The 15,330-nt window shown below is 41.3% G+C and overlaps 1 protein-coding gene across 2 annotated transcripts in view; it reads left to right on the top strand.

The window, feature by feature from the left end:
* tamm41 (TAM41 mitochondrial translocator assembly and maintenance homolog) overlaps positions 1-3,702 on the top strand; it is a 31,401-nt gene extending 27,699 nt beyond the window's left edge. For both annotated transcript variants that reach the window (XR_011962021.1, XR_011962020.1), the window contains exon 9: positions 2,392-3,702. The gene's annotated coding sequence lies outside the window, so the exon portion shown is untranslated. The remainder of the gene's footprint in view (positions 1-2,391) is intronic.
* The last annotated feature ends 11,628 nt before the right edge of the window (positions 3,703-15,330 follow it).

Genomic DNA, 15,330 nt, shown 5'->3' with positions numbered 1-15,330 from the left:
GATTTTTTTGGGTCTCAGTCACTCAAAAGTAAGGTTTTAATTATTTCTGATTCAGTTTTCTCTATGATTTCTATATTTTTGGTTTAATTAAAATCTTTACTTTTTCTGCTGTGTTTAGACATTAACTAGTTCTTAAGCAAAAACAGAAATTGCTGGAAAAATTCAGCAGTTCTGGCAGTATCTGTGGAGAGAATCAGAGTTTAACGTTTTGGGTCGAGTGACCTTTCCTCAGAACAGACCATTCTGAGGAAGGGTCACTTGACCCAAAATGTTAACTCTGATTTCTCCCCACAGATGCTGCCAGACTTGCTGAGCTTTTCCAGCAATCTCTGTTTGGTTTCTGATTTTATAGCATCCACAGTTTTTACGGTTTTTTACTTATCAATAGTTCTTACTTTAGTGAGGGCACGGAAAGAGAGAATGGAAGATCAGTAAGGACAATAGGTTTTTTCAGTCTGCATTTTTAATGCCACCATGTGTGGTGAATTTGCCTACTGAATTATAGAGAAGGTGGAGTCATACAACTCTTCATTCTTGTGGTACTAGTTTACTTGTCATCTGGTTTAGAACTAGCTTTGCTGATTGTACAGCAATGATTGTCATTGTGAAGTACTGTATTCGAAACTGAAACTAGGCAAAATATAAGTTCGTACCATTGTTTCTCTTTGCATTGATTGGCTTTCACTCCAGTGAATTACAATTCAACAGGTGGTTTTATGTTTACCCAGTTGTTGGAAAATTTGAAATGCATCAAATTACACTAGATACTGTGTTTCCTCCATCCCTTTATAACTATAACTAATAGTTTCATACTTAACAAAGGACTAATTAGAATCTAACCATTGAGTACTGCTGAAAAGAGCCATTTTTGCCAAAGCTTTCTGTCTTGCATTCATCAGGGCAACTGAAGAAAGCCAAATTTCAAGCAATTGCAACAGAATGGGTGCTGAGTTTTGACAAGTCGACCCTTAGTGACTGGGGCATTGGTATGAAAGAAGCAGCCAGCTATTATAGGATCAGGTACCCAAGCTCCTGGGCAGTTTAGTTAAGGTGCAAGGTATAAACATATTCCTTTTTGTGAATAGTGATTTTCTGCATTTGAATCAGTGTAACTCTAGAAAGGGTAAATGAACCTAATCTAAACTCAACTGATAATTTTAAATTAGCTAGTGTAGCGAACTGATCAGGATTGTTCAGTAAGTGTTGCTGTATCACAGAATCTCATCTAATAGCCACTGTTTGATTTTAGGTTGAGTAAATGCAAATGGTTGCATATATTTTTTTTCCTCTCCATGTTCCAAACAATTGAAAGAACATGCTATTTGATTCAATCAGCCAACTGTTGAAATGTACTGCCTTGTCACCTTGAGTCACACCAACACTGATATTCATATGAGTTTACTCAATTATATGGTAGCTAGAATGTTGTTTGGAACTGATGTTTACATCCAGTTAGTTGCCACTAAATAGTAACAGCCTGAAATGGCAACAGAGTTTCTGAATTTCTATTCCAATGCAGTGTCTGATGCATAGACAATATGCTCCAATGATTAACTGGTGGACTGGAGCAGTATGTTCCTTCATTTATTTGTAATAGGTAGCCTATGTAAAGTTCTCAACCAGCCCGTATTTGCACTCCTAACCAAAGCATATACTGTTATATGTGATCTGCAGTTGGGAAACATTTGCTAAATAATCCTGAGTATGTTCAGGACCATAATATGACCAATTTTAAGCTAACCAGTTGAGCTTGTAATGTGGCTCATTTACACTTGCGAGAGTTGACATTCATTCCTACCTATGTACCCTATTCTCTGCAAATGGAAGTAATGTGTTTTAGTCTTGTGCCTTTTTTGAATTACCCACAGGATTGGTACCTCAATAGTTCCCTGTCCTTTCTCCATGGCATCCCCTTGGCCAGAAGTGATAACTTGCCAACTAATATATATCTTTTCTAATGTAGTATAAATTATTGTGATCATTCAAAATTTGGCATTCTTGTGTTTGCCCTGATGGGTGCAAAATGAAACATTTTTGGTAATGTGTGTCTCTCTTCAGCAGTATTCAAGTTCTGTATTATTGAACAACTTACAAATGCCATGGATACTGTACTGTTCAATGTAAGTTTTCTCAATCACTTGTCAAATATTTGAAGAAAGCTGTCACTGTACAAAAGTCCTGAACATAAATTACTGAAAAATACGGATTATTAGAATGCCATTGACCTGAGGAAGAAATGTGCATTCTCTTACCATTAAAGCTCTCATTCAAACTGAGAGCTTAGGTGCACCTTTGCAAAAGACCCCGAAATAAATGTGAGCAGCAGTGCCACAATATAGCAAGCAAAAACATAGCTATTACACTTTTTTTGCTTCCTTTGCATTTGGCCAGGATTGCATTCGCCTTGATTATGGACTGACTTGTACCTGGACATCAGTAGGAAGAAATCACATTTCCAAGAACTGGCACCAGCATTGTGAATGAGCCATAATAAAAATAGAAAGTGCTGGAAAAGTATGTGTCTGCACCCTCCACTTTCTGAGAAATGTTGTTAAATTTTGAGTTTTTTTTTTATTTCCAACTTGCATCATATGCAGCATTTTGCTTCTATTTTTCTACTAATGAGCCAACTGGTTAATGAATGTCTTATGTTTCCTGAAGATATGTTGACGGTTTTGCCCAGTCACTGGACAATTATGTCTGCTGCGGATTGATTTTGTTTTGCTAGTTCCATCTGTCAATTATCATCTTGGAGCAGGCTAACTTATGTCCACAAACATGTTGCTCAAGTTTCATTTCTTCTCCCAAGTGGCTAGTTATTAATTGGAGAATGTCCATCACTAAGATCAAATGTATTAATACACTTGGGGTCAGGATATCTTAGATGTCTGAGCTTGATTGAATCAAGCAGTGATTTTTGCCTCAATATACCACTAGATTCCTGCTGGTGGCGGTGTTGGGCAGTGACAGCCAAATGCCTTGCCAAATTAGATCTATAACACAGTGAAGTTCAGTTTTTCCTTGCAACTTTTACAAGCATTTGGGGTATCCCTGGTTATACTAATATCCTTAAAATTATAAATTTAATACTGTATACTTAGAGCAATGCATAGTTGCATGGAGATGTGGATTAATATGGCCTGATGTGCAGGCATAATTGGATTTAGTGTCTGAGAAACCATTAAAGTAAGTGATCTGGTATTTTAGTCTATTTTAATAAAAGTAAAACAGTTTCTGCAGCATTTTCTGTGTTTGTTATAGTATATTTTACACTGTATCACTATCCATATACCTTTTTGGATTTGTTTGGCATTGTCCCATTTGTTTAAAAACATTGCACTGAAAAGGCCAGAATGATCGAGTTATTTATTCATATATCTAATCTACTTACAGTTTTTGAGCTATTACATCTGCTTAAGGTATCAAACATATGACAAAAAAAAACAAAGCGGTTATTTATTCATGGCTTGAATCCAAAAAATTTGCAAGCACATTTCAATTTTATTTATAGTTCGGTGGAAGAAGTTGCTTGACCTTTATTGTATATTATTCTACAATAGAGCTCTAGTTAAGTGAGCCATGATACATTGAACGTAAGATGGTGTAATGCTTATGCCCTTAAAACATTGTTCACATAAAGTTATGTGGTAATGCTATTTACATTGTATTGTAACGTATCTGAAAATAAAAGAATTACTGTGAAGGAGCAACCAATGTTAAAATGTTCTTTTTTTAAACAGCTTCTGATGGACGATTTATTCACCAAAGTGTGCAAATTCCAATTTCTTCTTTCTTGATCCATTAATATTGCTAACTAAGATATCTCGCACTAAACGCCAGCATGTTTGACCAGTCTCAGCAATCCATATCCACTGGAACATTGACAAACCTGTTCTGTTAGTGAAGAGCTTGCATGTACTAAATGCAATCTCAGTTTTTCCAAGCATTTCATAGAAAATAAATGATTCAAGCTCAGTCATGAAATCTTTCCAATTATACAACACTATTCAGGGTACAAAAGAAGTTAGACACCCTTGTAAAGATGGAGTTGCAAAGTTCTGAACTAAATAGAGTTCTTACAATTTCTAGCTGATAAAGCAATAGTTTGTAATAGTTTATTTTCTCTTCCATGAATGGGAGAACAATTGAAAGGTATATTGATTGTCCAATATCTTAAATTACATTTACACAATGTATATTGACTTTGTGTTGATAAAAAATGTTGCCGTCATTTGCCTCTACCTATGTTAACCTGATTTTTTAAATTTAAATATCCTCTTAAATAATGGGTTTATCAATATATTGACAAGTGAAGAACTGTTGAAATTTACAACTTGAACTAGTGGAATTGTAAGTTACTACTGATTTTATTTATCATTGAGTTCCATGAGTTTGGAAGCAATCCTCCCCCTAAATAATAGGGCTGACTTTAGGAATATGCCCAAAGTAGATTTACAGTTGTGAAGTTACATGATGTGTGAATGCAGTTAAATATAATGCATATTTTAACAAGTAACTGGAGATATTGCTGGGTGGAAGACAGATGATGACAAAACAATTAATTCATTTGACATTAACTTACTAATGTAAGTTCTAGGTGATAGTACACATCAAACAGCTTGTCAACATTGTCACAAAATAATGATTCATGTAGAGCAATTTCTGGTAGTGCTCCTTTTGAAAATTGGATCAAAAGAATTGTAATTGTCTTAACTTTTTTTTTTGTTCCTGAGCTATTATCATATTTTGGAAGTTGCTAAGTACTCCAGCACAAGTGATGAGAATAAATGAGTGCTGCTGGCCTGCAAATTCAAGCATATCTGATACACAAGTATTTTTCCATCAGTTTCATTAACTATTTGGACCAACATTGGATACTTTTGGGTCTGACTCCTCTGCCAAAATCACCCAGAGTAACTATAACGCCTGTGTTTCTTTCCCTGCTACTAACCATTTCAAACACCAGAGGGTTGGAAAATTGCCAAGGTGGCATCTTTTAAATTTTTAAAAAAGGGAAACAAAAACCAGGCTACTACAGGTGAGTTGGTTAATATCTGTTATTTGATAATGTTAGAATCTATTAAAGCATGTCATAGCAAAACATTTAGAATGCATAATATAATCAGTACAGCTTCATGAAGGGGAAATCATGCTGATAAATTGACTAGAATTCTTTGAGGAGGTACAAGAAAGATGGAAGCAAAGAATGTAATAGATTTGGATTTTCTGAAAGTGTTGATAAGGTATCACCCATTAGGCTACTTTATAAAATAAGAGCCATTGGTGCTGGAGGTCGTATATTAGCATGGATAGCGAATAGGCTCACTAATAAAAGTCAGAGTTGGGATAAGGGTCTTTTTCCATATGGCAACCTGTAACGAGTGATGTGCTGTAGAAATCAGTGTTGGTGCCAAAATAGCTATGGAAAGCCTGTCCAATAGCCAGAGACTTTTCCCCAGGGCAGGATTGACTGGTACGAGGAGTCATAGTTTGAAGATATTAGGACAAAGGTATAAAGGAGATGTCAGAGGTAGGTTCTTTACGCAGAGAGTAGTGAATACATAGAATGCGTTGCCAGCTGTGGTGGTGGAAGCAGAATCATTGGGGACATTTGAGCGACTGCTGGACATGCACATGGATAGCAGTGAGTTGAGGGGTGTGTAGGTTAAGTTACAATATTTTATGTTAGGATTAAACCTTGGCACAACATCGTGGGCCAAAGGGCCTGTTCTGTGCTGTACTTTTCTATGTTCTATGTTCTAGAAGAGGTTGAGAAGGTTGGGTCTGTGCTTATCAGAACAAGAGGACACCTTTATTGCACTTCTAAGACACATACGAGGAGGAATTTATTTTCTCAGAGGACAGACTTTTAAATCAATCAGAGAATCAAGGATTATGTGAAAAAGATAGGAAAGTGAAGTTGAGAATTCAAATCAGCCATGATTTTATTGAGTAGCAGAGAAGACCCAATGGGCTGAATGGCCCTCTTCTGCTTCTATATCATATGGTCTTATTGAACCCTTTTTACCTGTACCATCCTATATTCTTCCCTGTTGCAACAAAAGTGTAGAACACTTTTTTGCTTTTTTTTCTACAAGTTATGCCACAACTCTAGAACAGGTGGGACTTTGATCTCAGACCTTCTACACCCCATTAGATATTAATTATGTCGACAGTCTGTCCAGCTGCTTCTCCACCCATTTTTCACTTTTTCTCACCATTTCATTTTCTCCCCCCCCCCCCCCTCACAGATCTCAATTTTCTCTCTATTTTTGTCTCACATTCTCTCCTAGCTTGTCTATAGGCCCCACTTGTAGATTCCTTGATTCTTTCCCACTGAACAGCTGTCCAGTTGTCATTATCCAACTCTCTTTCCTGATCTTTATGCTGTGTGACATTGTAAATGATTCTCTCTCCTCCATGTTATTGCCACCATATAATGAATATATAGGGTGAGTTTCCATTGAAAGCATTTAATAGAGGTTGTATAGTTCTGTGTATGGATATTAGGGAAGGCTGTAAGAGTATACATTATCAAACACTCTATGGAAAGCACTGATCATTTGAAATTGTAGGATTGTGTGCCCCCTCCCGTGGAAATCAACTGGCCAGAACTAAATGGTAGAAGTTGGATTGGTAAGGTGGAATCTTCCCAGCTGCTGAATGATCTAGGCTGTGGTGATAAATTTGGGAAAATTGGATGCGATGTCAAGTCCCCTGTCACATTTTGGCATCGAGCTAAAAGGTTGCATTTTGCAGTCAAGTGTTGGGCTTCAAGGGGAGAGCCCTGTTACCATGGATTCATGCTTTCATTATTTAATCATGCCCAATGGATAGAAAGTATATGCTGAGGTCCTAGGGAGTGTTGCTGAACAAAGAGATCTTGGAGTGCAGGTTCGTAGCTCCTTGAAAGTGGAGTTGCAGATAGATAAGATAGTGAAGAAGGCGTTTGGTATGCTTTCCTTTATTGGTCAGAGTATTGAGTACAGGAGTTGGGAGGTCATGTTGCGGCTATACAGGACATTGGTTAGGCCACTGTTGGAATATTGCATACAATTCTGGTCTCCTTCCTATCGGAAAGATGTTGTGAAACTTGAAAGGGTTCGGAAAAGATTTATAAGGATGTTGCCAAGGTTGGAGGATCTGAGCTACAGGGAGAGGCTGAACAAGCTGGGGCTGTTTTCCCTGGAGTGTCGGAGGCTGAGGGGTGACCTTATTGAGGTTTACAAAATTATGAGGGGCATGGATAGGGTAAATAGACAAAGTCTTTTCCCTGGGGTCGGGGAGTCCAGAACTAGAGGGCATAGGTTTAGGGTGAGAGGGGAAAGATATAAAAGAGACCTAAGGGGCAACCTTTTCACGCAGAGGGTGGTACGTGTAAGGAATGAGCTGTCAGAGGATCTGGTGGAGGCTGGTACAATTGCAACATTTAAGAGGCATCAGGATGGGTATATGAATAGGAAGGGTTTGGAGGGATATGGGCCAGGTGCTGGCAGGTGGGACTAGATTGGGCTGGGATATCTAGTCAGCATAGACGGGTTGGACCGAAGGGTCTGTTTCCATGCTGTACATCTCTATGACTCTATGACTCTAATTCATGACATGAAAGTCAGAGCCCGTACCTAACAACTGCAGCTCACTGTTTGCTGGTCTGGATCTCCATCTTAGATAGCAGGTACCAACATCTTAGGGCATTCTACATATGTAGTGACCCCACACACTCTCCATCCATGGCATCTGGCATCTAGCATCTTCACCACATAATCATGACACATTTCTATCCACTTGCAGTAGGTTTCTGCACTTCAGTGCTGCATTTTGAAGTGCATGGCACCTTTCGTTGAAATGTTGCTGTACCCAGCACATGGACTGGACCAGCCTGTATCTCTGGCTGCTCACTTACTCGATTAGCAGTCACTCACTTTGAGCCAACTTTGATGCTCACAGCATCTTTGCATTGACTTGACTTGCCTTTTACTGCAGAAACAAAGCCAGACATTTTGTCATGGTTGTCAGCAGTCATCAGTCAATGGGATGAGCATGTTGTTTTATGGCACTGTGCAGTGCTAGTGTTACACTGGTATCATGTGCCAGTGTCATATACTTTAAAAACACTGCACATGCTTCAGGCAGGCAACCATGTGTAAATTTGGAGGGAAGTAGTCTTAAATCAAGTCCAGAGATGAGAGTGTGTTGCTGGGAAAGAACAGCAGGTCAGGCAGCATCTGAGGAGCAGGAAGATTGACGTTTTCGACATAAGCCCTTCATCAGGAATCCACACCGGGTGCAACGGATGCAGTAGTTGACATGGGTAGAGCTACAGATAAACTTCTGACGGATGTGGAAGGATCCCTTGGGGCCTTTGATGGAGGTGGCGTGATGTGGAGGAGATGCGCTGGAAGGCATCATCAACCATGTGGGAAGGGAAGTTATGATCATGGAAGAAGGAGGCAATCTGGGACTTTCTGAGGTGAAATTGGTCAGCCTGGGAACAGATGCGGTGGAGGCGGCGGAATTGGAAATTAGGGATGGCATTTTTACATGAGGTATGGTGGGAGGCGGTGTAGTCTAGGTAGCTGTGGGAATCGGTGGGCTTGTAGTAGATATCTATGGTTAGTCGGTCATTGAAGACGGTTGTGGAGACGTCCAGGAAGGGGAGGGAGGTGTCTGAGATAGTCCAGGTGAATTTGAAGTCAGGTGGAAGGTTGGGAGCACAAGGCGTTGCTGATACAGTCATCGATGTTGCAGAGGAACAAGTTGGGGGTGGTGCCAGTGTAACTGCAGAAGATGAACTGTTCCACGTTTCTGACAAATAGGCAGGCATAGCTGGGTCACATGCGGTTGCCCACGGCTCCCCCTTTGGTTTGGAAGAAGTGGGAGGATTGGAAGTTGTTGTTGAGGGTGAATCTTCGATAGGAGGTCGAATCAGGCAGTGCGGGTTCACAGACAATGTGGTTGGAGGCTAGGAAATCACATCCAGGAAAGCCCAGCAGAGTAAGTCAAGGGCAATCTCCAATGTCAGTCCACAGATTGGCCATGGTCAGTCAGCTGCTTTGGACAGTCAAAGTCTAGAGATCAGTACTTGATTGGTATCCGTAAAGGATCTTCAAGGTTTATGTAAAGATTTGTAGCTCGGGTGCCAGCTGTCGTGGTTGTGGATATATTCATTGAGCTGGGAAGTTGATTTGCAGATGTTTTGTCACCTAGACAGGGGACATCTTCTGTGCTTTGGAGCCTCCCGTGAAGCGCTGCTGTGCTGTCTCTTCTGGAATTTATTTGGTTTTGTTCCTGCTACTTCCGGTTGCCGGTTCTGGTTGTTCATTGTAGTGGCCAGTATGTTCTCAGTGCTTATTGATAGAGTCCGTGGATGAGTGCCATGCTTTTAGAAATTCTCTGGTTGTCCTCTGTCTAGCTTTTCCTATATCCTTGTGTTGTTCCAGTCGAATTTGTGGTCTTTGTCATCTATGTGTGTGTGGCTACTAGGGACATGGCATTTAGTGGCTAGTTGGTGTTTGTGGATGCGGATTGCTAGTTGACTGCCTGATTGTCCTATCTAGTGTTTTGTGCAGTCTATGCATGGAATTTTGTAAATTACGTCACTCTTGCACATGGGTAATGGGTCTTTTGCCCTGGTGAGTTGTTGTCTGAGTGTGGCTGTCGGTTTACAGGCTGTCAATAATCCCAGTTGGAGATGTCTGGCTGTCAGTTCCAAGATTTTTTTTTATGTAAGGTAGTTTGACTAGTGAGTTAGGTTGTGGTATGTCCTTGTTGAGTTGTTTGCCTGTTAGGCATCTGCAGATGAAGTTGTAGCGATGTCCGTTCTTGGCGAAGACTTTGTAGAGGTGTTGTTCTTCTTTCCTTCATAGGTCAGCAGTGCTGCAAAGTTGTACCCCTTTTGAACTGCGTCCCAATGCGACTTCTCTTGTGTGTATTTCGGTGGTTGCTGTTGCAGTTCAGGACCTGGTCAGTGTGTGTGGCTTTCTTGTACACTTTCGTGGTGCATTCATCATTGTGTTCTTTCTACTATCACATCAAGGAATGGGAGTTGATTATTGGTTTTTTCCCCATCTTGTAAGTCTGATCCCTGTCAGTAAGGTGTTGATAATCTATTGTGAGTTCTCGACTTGTGTTCTCTTAATTATAACAAAAATGTCGTCCATGTATCTGATCTAGAGTTTGGGTTGGATTTGTGGGAGTGCTGTTTGTTCCAGTTTTTGCATCACTGCTTCAGCTATGAGCCTAGAGATGGGTGAGCCCATAGGTGTTCCATTGATCTATTTATATATTTGGTTGTTGCATCTGGTTACTCAGCATTCAGGGCTATCTTGCTGCATCACGCAAAAGGGGATGAGGCCATAATCAGTTTTCAGTGTCCATCCAGTAAAAATGAAGGCCAGCTGAGAACATAAAAGTGGAGATTGGAGGCAGTATGCTGGGATACAGATGAGTTTGTAATAGTGAAGGGGGCAACTCTACATGTAAAAGGAGAAGAAGATAGAGCATTGAAGGGAAAGATATAAGGTGGTGGCTGGAAGGAGATGCCAGTCATTGAGTGTAAACAGCTTTAACCATGGCTTTGTTAGGGGGTACAATGGGCTACAAGATCGGGCATGTTTACTCAACGTAGCTATAGTTATGGAGTAAACTGGGTGGATGATGGATGTCTAGATGATAGGTTTGGTGAGATTGTGGGGGATGTTCAAATTCTATGCAGTTGACAGGAAGGGCTGCCAAGAAGGGAAGGGAAGAGTTGCCAAAGTGGCAATCACTTGCAATTTACCCATAACCTGCAGGAGCTGCTCACTTCACATCTTGAACCATCAAACATTGCACAATTCTAAGGATTGTGAGGCTCTGTCTTTTTAATGTTGTAGTTGCAACTAGACATGCATTCATACACAGAGCTAATGAAGTGAAGTGAACCTATATTTATAAATGTGAAAATGTTATTTCCACACCTGCCATCTATGTGGCCTCAGAATATGGTCTTTATCTCCCACTGTATCTCAGTACAATCTCAGGGTCTACAGCTGGGATGGAGTGAACCGCAGTGGAGCCTGTTAGACTTGAAGGTTTGGTCAGGCGACCCCAAGGGCATTTGTGTTTCGAGGACCAGACTTGCTGAATGTGTCCTACCCAGTGGCAGATGTGCCCTCCTCAACTTGCATTCCAGCAAGCCAGAGTGGGGCAAGCAAGCCAGAGGTGAAAGGCCCAGCCACCTCTGAACTATCCTGAGAGGAGACTTATGGAGGGCCTGTATGTGGTTCCCCCTACACCTGAGTAGCTCGTGGCACTGCCCTAGCAGTTCTGAGTGCCATTGATATTCCACTCTGTCCCTCCTGATGTGTCAATATCTGAGCTGGAAGGAGGCAGGAGGAGCCTTGGTGATGCTCCCTCTCAGGCAGACATGTCCTCTTCCTCAGAAGTGGACAAGGGAATGTCTTATGATGCTGCTGTTTTGATGGCAAAGGATGGAAGAATCCCACGGCTAACTACAGGAAACAAAAGAACAAATGTGTTGCCATGAAAGGATTGATGTTATTGGTATGTTAACACGTTCACAGTAAGGTAATAGGAAAATAGCTCAATGATGGATAATACCAGGAAAAGGATGAATCAGCATCTCTATGGGACCAATTCTAATCTTTTGCTAAAAAGAGGATCAAGAGTTGAATATCAGATACCCCGGATCCATCCTGGTCCTTTTGGCCCTATTATGGGCCAATTTCTCCTATAAATGAGAGAAAGGGAGGGATTGAGTGGATGGCACACCTTCTAGTGGTAATGTAGGTGAGGGAAAGGTAGTGAGATGTCCCAAAGAAATGACAGCAAGAGAAAGTGAAAGAAGATGCTACATGTAAACGTGAGAGAGCATGAGCTTTGAGGGAGGTGGATGCAGAGATAAAGAGTGTGAGGTGGCAGAGGGATGGTGGTGGCATTTACCCTGACAGAGTGAAGAATGTCATTCTGCTATGTCATTTGCCTTTTGCTAATGATTGAGACTTACCCAGGTAGAAACCTTGGACAAGAGTGGAAGGATCTTGTGTCTTGGCTTCCTGTAATGGAGAAGATCTGGAATGCCCTCCCTCAGGATGTTGTGGTCTGTAGTGGTTCACAAATTCAGCTCACCACCATTTTCTCAAGGGCAACTAGGGGTGGGCAATAAATGCTGGCCCAGCCAGTGATGCCTACAAGTAAATATAAATATTAAAAAAAGAAATTATCTCCCTCTTGTCTACCACCCAATCCACCAGCACCTTCAAGCCCCCATCCACCAATTTTGTCTTGTCTATATGTCCATGGAAAAAGTCTCCAAATCTGTAGGCAGCTCAGGACTGGAAGCATTTGCCCGAGTGCACAGCAACATTTTAAATATGATATTGGCACCAAATATCAAAGTATAGCTTGGCAGTGGCTAGTACTTCTGCCTACTGCGAGTGGGAGAACCAGCTAACATTGGACGAGAGGGCAAATTACTGACTGGACTAAGAAAGTGGTTGAGTGTAAGGCAACAGAAAGTAGCGATGATGAGTAGGTACTCAAATTGATAGGATGTGACCACTGTTGTCCCACAATGATCTGTGTTCAGTCCTCATTTATTCACATTATTCATTAACAATTTGGAAAATGGCATAGAAAGTCATATCTTCAAATTTGCCGATGATACAAAGTTAGGCAGCATTGCAGCAGCATAAATGATAATAAAATTATGGAGGGATATTGATAAACCAGGTCGATGGGCAAAAACGGGCAGATGGATTTCACTGTGATCCATTTTGAACTGTAAAAGGATAAATCAGGATAATTTCTAAATGGTATAAAATTAACTACAGTAGATAGCCAAAGAGACTCGGAGGTCCAGGTCAATATATATTCAGAATGCCATGAACAGGTGCATAAAATGATCAAGAAAGCTAACGGAATGCTGACTTTTATATCTAGAGGACTGGAATGTAAGGATGCAGAGGTTATGCTGTAACTATATACAATTCTGGTTAAACCTCACTGTGTGAACTGAGAGCAGATTTGGGCACCACACCTTTGCTAAGATATATTGGAGGGTTTACAAGAATGATGGGGAGAGATAATGCTTTCTCTAGAATTTAGAAGGTTAAGTGGACATTAAAGTCTTCAAGATAACAGGAAAAGGCAGGGTAGGTTAAGATAAACCATTTCTAATGGGGGGGGGGGGGGGTGGCGTGGGCTGTTGGGCATGGAGGTGTAATAGTCTAGAAACTTAGGGCCAGACTATTTAGGAGAGAAGTTAGGAAGCACTTCTACACAAAGTTTGGAACTCTCTTCCACAGCTGGCAGGTAATGCTAGGTTAGTGGTTAATTTTAAATCTGAGGTGGACTTTTTTTTGTCAAGCAAGGGTATTACAGGCCAAAAGGCAGGTGAACAAAATTAGGCTACAGATCAAACAGGATCTGACTGAATGGTCTACTCTGTTCCTATTTTCGTATATGTTGACCAATCAAAACAAAGTGACTTGATGCCAGTCTGTACTGAGGTCTGTTTGGTTACCATCTGATTAAGGACAAAAGGGTAACTAGGGAGAGAATAGGGCCCCTCAAAGATCAGGAAGGTGACCTTTATGTGGAGCTGCAGGAGATGTGGGATGATACTAAATGAATATTTTACATCAGTATTTACTGTGGAAAAGGACATGGAAGATATAGAATGTAGGGAAATAGATGGTGACATCTTGGAAAAAAGCCCATATTACAGAGGAGGAATTGCTGGATGTCCTGAAATGCATAAAAGTGGATAAATCCGCAGGACCTGATCAGGTGTACCCTAGAACTCTGTGGGAAGCTAGAGAAGTGATTGCTGGGTCTCTTGCTGAGATATTTGTATCATCAATAGTCACAGGTGAGGTGCTGGAAGACTGGAGGTTGGCTAACATGGTGCCACTGTTTAATAAAGGTAGTAAGGACAAGCCAGGGAACTGTTGACCAGTGAGCAAGTTGTTGGAATCCTGGGGGACATGATGTGCGTGTATTTGGAAATGCAAGGACTGATTAGGGAGTCAACATGGCTTTGTGCATGGGAAATCATGTCTCACAAACTTGATTGAGTTTTTTGAAGAAGTAACAAAGAGGATTGATGAGGGCAGAGCGGTAGATGTGATCTATATGGACTTCAGTAAGGCACTCGACAAGGTTCCACATGAAAAGCTGGTTAGCAAGGTTAGGTCTCAAGAAATATAGGGAGAGCTAGCCATTTGGATACCTGGCTCAAAGGTAGAAGACAGAGGGTAGTGGTGAAGGGTTGTTTTTCAGCTTGGAGGCCTGTGACCAGTGGAATGCCTCAAGGATCGGTGCTGGAACCACTACTTTTCATTATTTATATAGATGATTTGAATGTGAGCTTAAGAGGTATAGTTAGCAAGTTTGCAGATGACTCCAAAATTGGAGGTGTAGTGGACAGCGAAGAAGGTTACCTTGGATTACAACAGGATCTTGATCAGATGGGCCAATGAGCTAAGGAGTGGCAGAAGGGGTTTAATTTAGGTAAGTGTGAGGTGCTGCATTGTGGGAAAGCAAATCTTAGCAGGATCCATGCACTTAATGGTAAGGCCCTAGGAGTGCTGCTGAACAAAGAGACTTGGAGTGCGAGTTCATTAGCTCCTTGAAAATGGAGTCGCAGGTAGGTAGGATAATGAAGAAGTTTGACAGGCTTTCCTTTATTGGTCAGAGTTTTGAGTACAGGACTTGTGAGGTCATGTTGCAGCTGTACAGGACATTGGTTAGGCCACTGTTGGAGTATTGCATGCAATTCTGGTCTCTTTCCTATTGGAATGATGTTGTGAAACTTGAAAGGGTTCAGAAAAGATTGACAAGGATGTTGCCAGGGTTGGAGGATTTGAGCTATGTGGAGAGTTGAATAGGCTAGGGCTGTTTTCCCTGGGGCGTCGGAGGCTGAGGTTTGTAGAGGTTTGTAAAATCATGAGGGGCATGGATAGGATAAATAGACAAGGTCTTTTCTGGAGTGGGTGAGTCCAGAATTAGAGAGCGTACAGTTATAGAGATATACAGCAAGGAAACAGGCCCTTCAGTCGAACCCGTCCATGCCGACCAGATATCCCAACCCAATCTAATCCGCTATAAAAGAGACCTAAGAGGCAACTTTTTCACGCAGAGGGTGGTGCTTGAATGGAATGGGCTGCCAGAGGAAGTGGTGGAGGCTAGTACAATTGCAACAATTAAAAGGCATCTGGATGGGCATATGAATAGGAAGGGTTTGGAGGGATATGGGCCAAGTGCTGGCAGGTAGGACTAGATTGGGTTGAGATATCTGGTCGGCATAGACGAGTTGGACCGAAGGGT

The sequence above is a fragment of the Chiloscyllium punctatum genome, chromosome 12 (genome assembly GCF_047496795.1).
Source record: "Chiloscyllium punctatum isolate Juve2018m chromosome 12, sChiPun1.3, whole genome shotgun sequence".
Classification (NCBI taxonomy): Eukaryota; Metazoa; Chordata; class Chondrichthyes; order Orectolobiformes; family Hemiscylliidae; genus Chiloscyllium; species Chiloscyllium punctatum.
The sequence above is the reverse complement of the archived record's forward strand: the minus strand, read 5'-3'. Positions and strand labels throughout refer to the sequence as shown.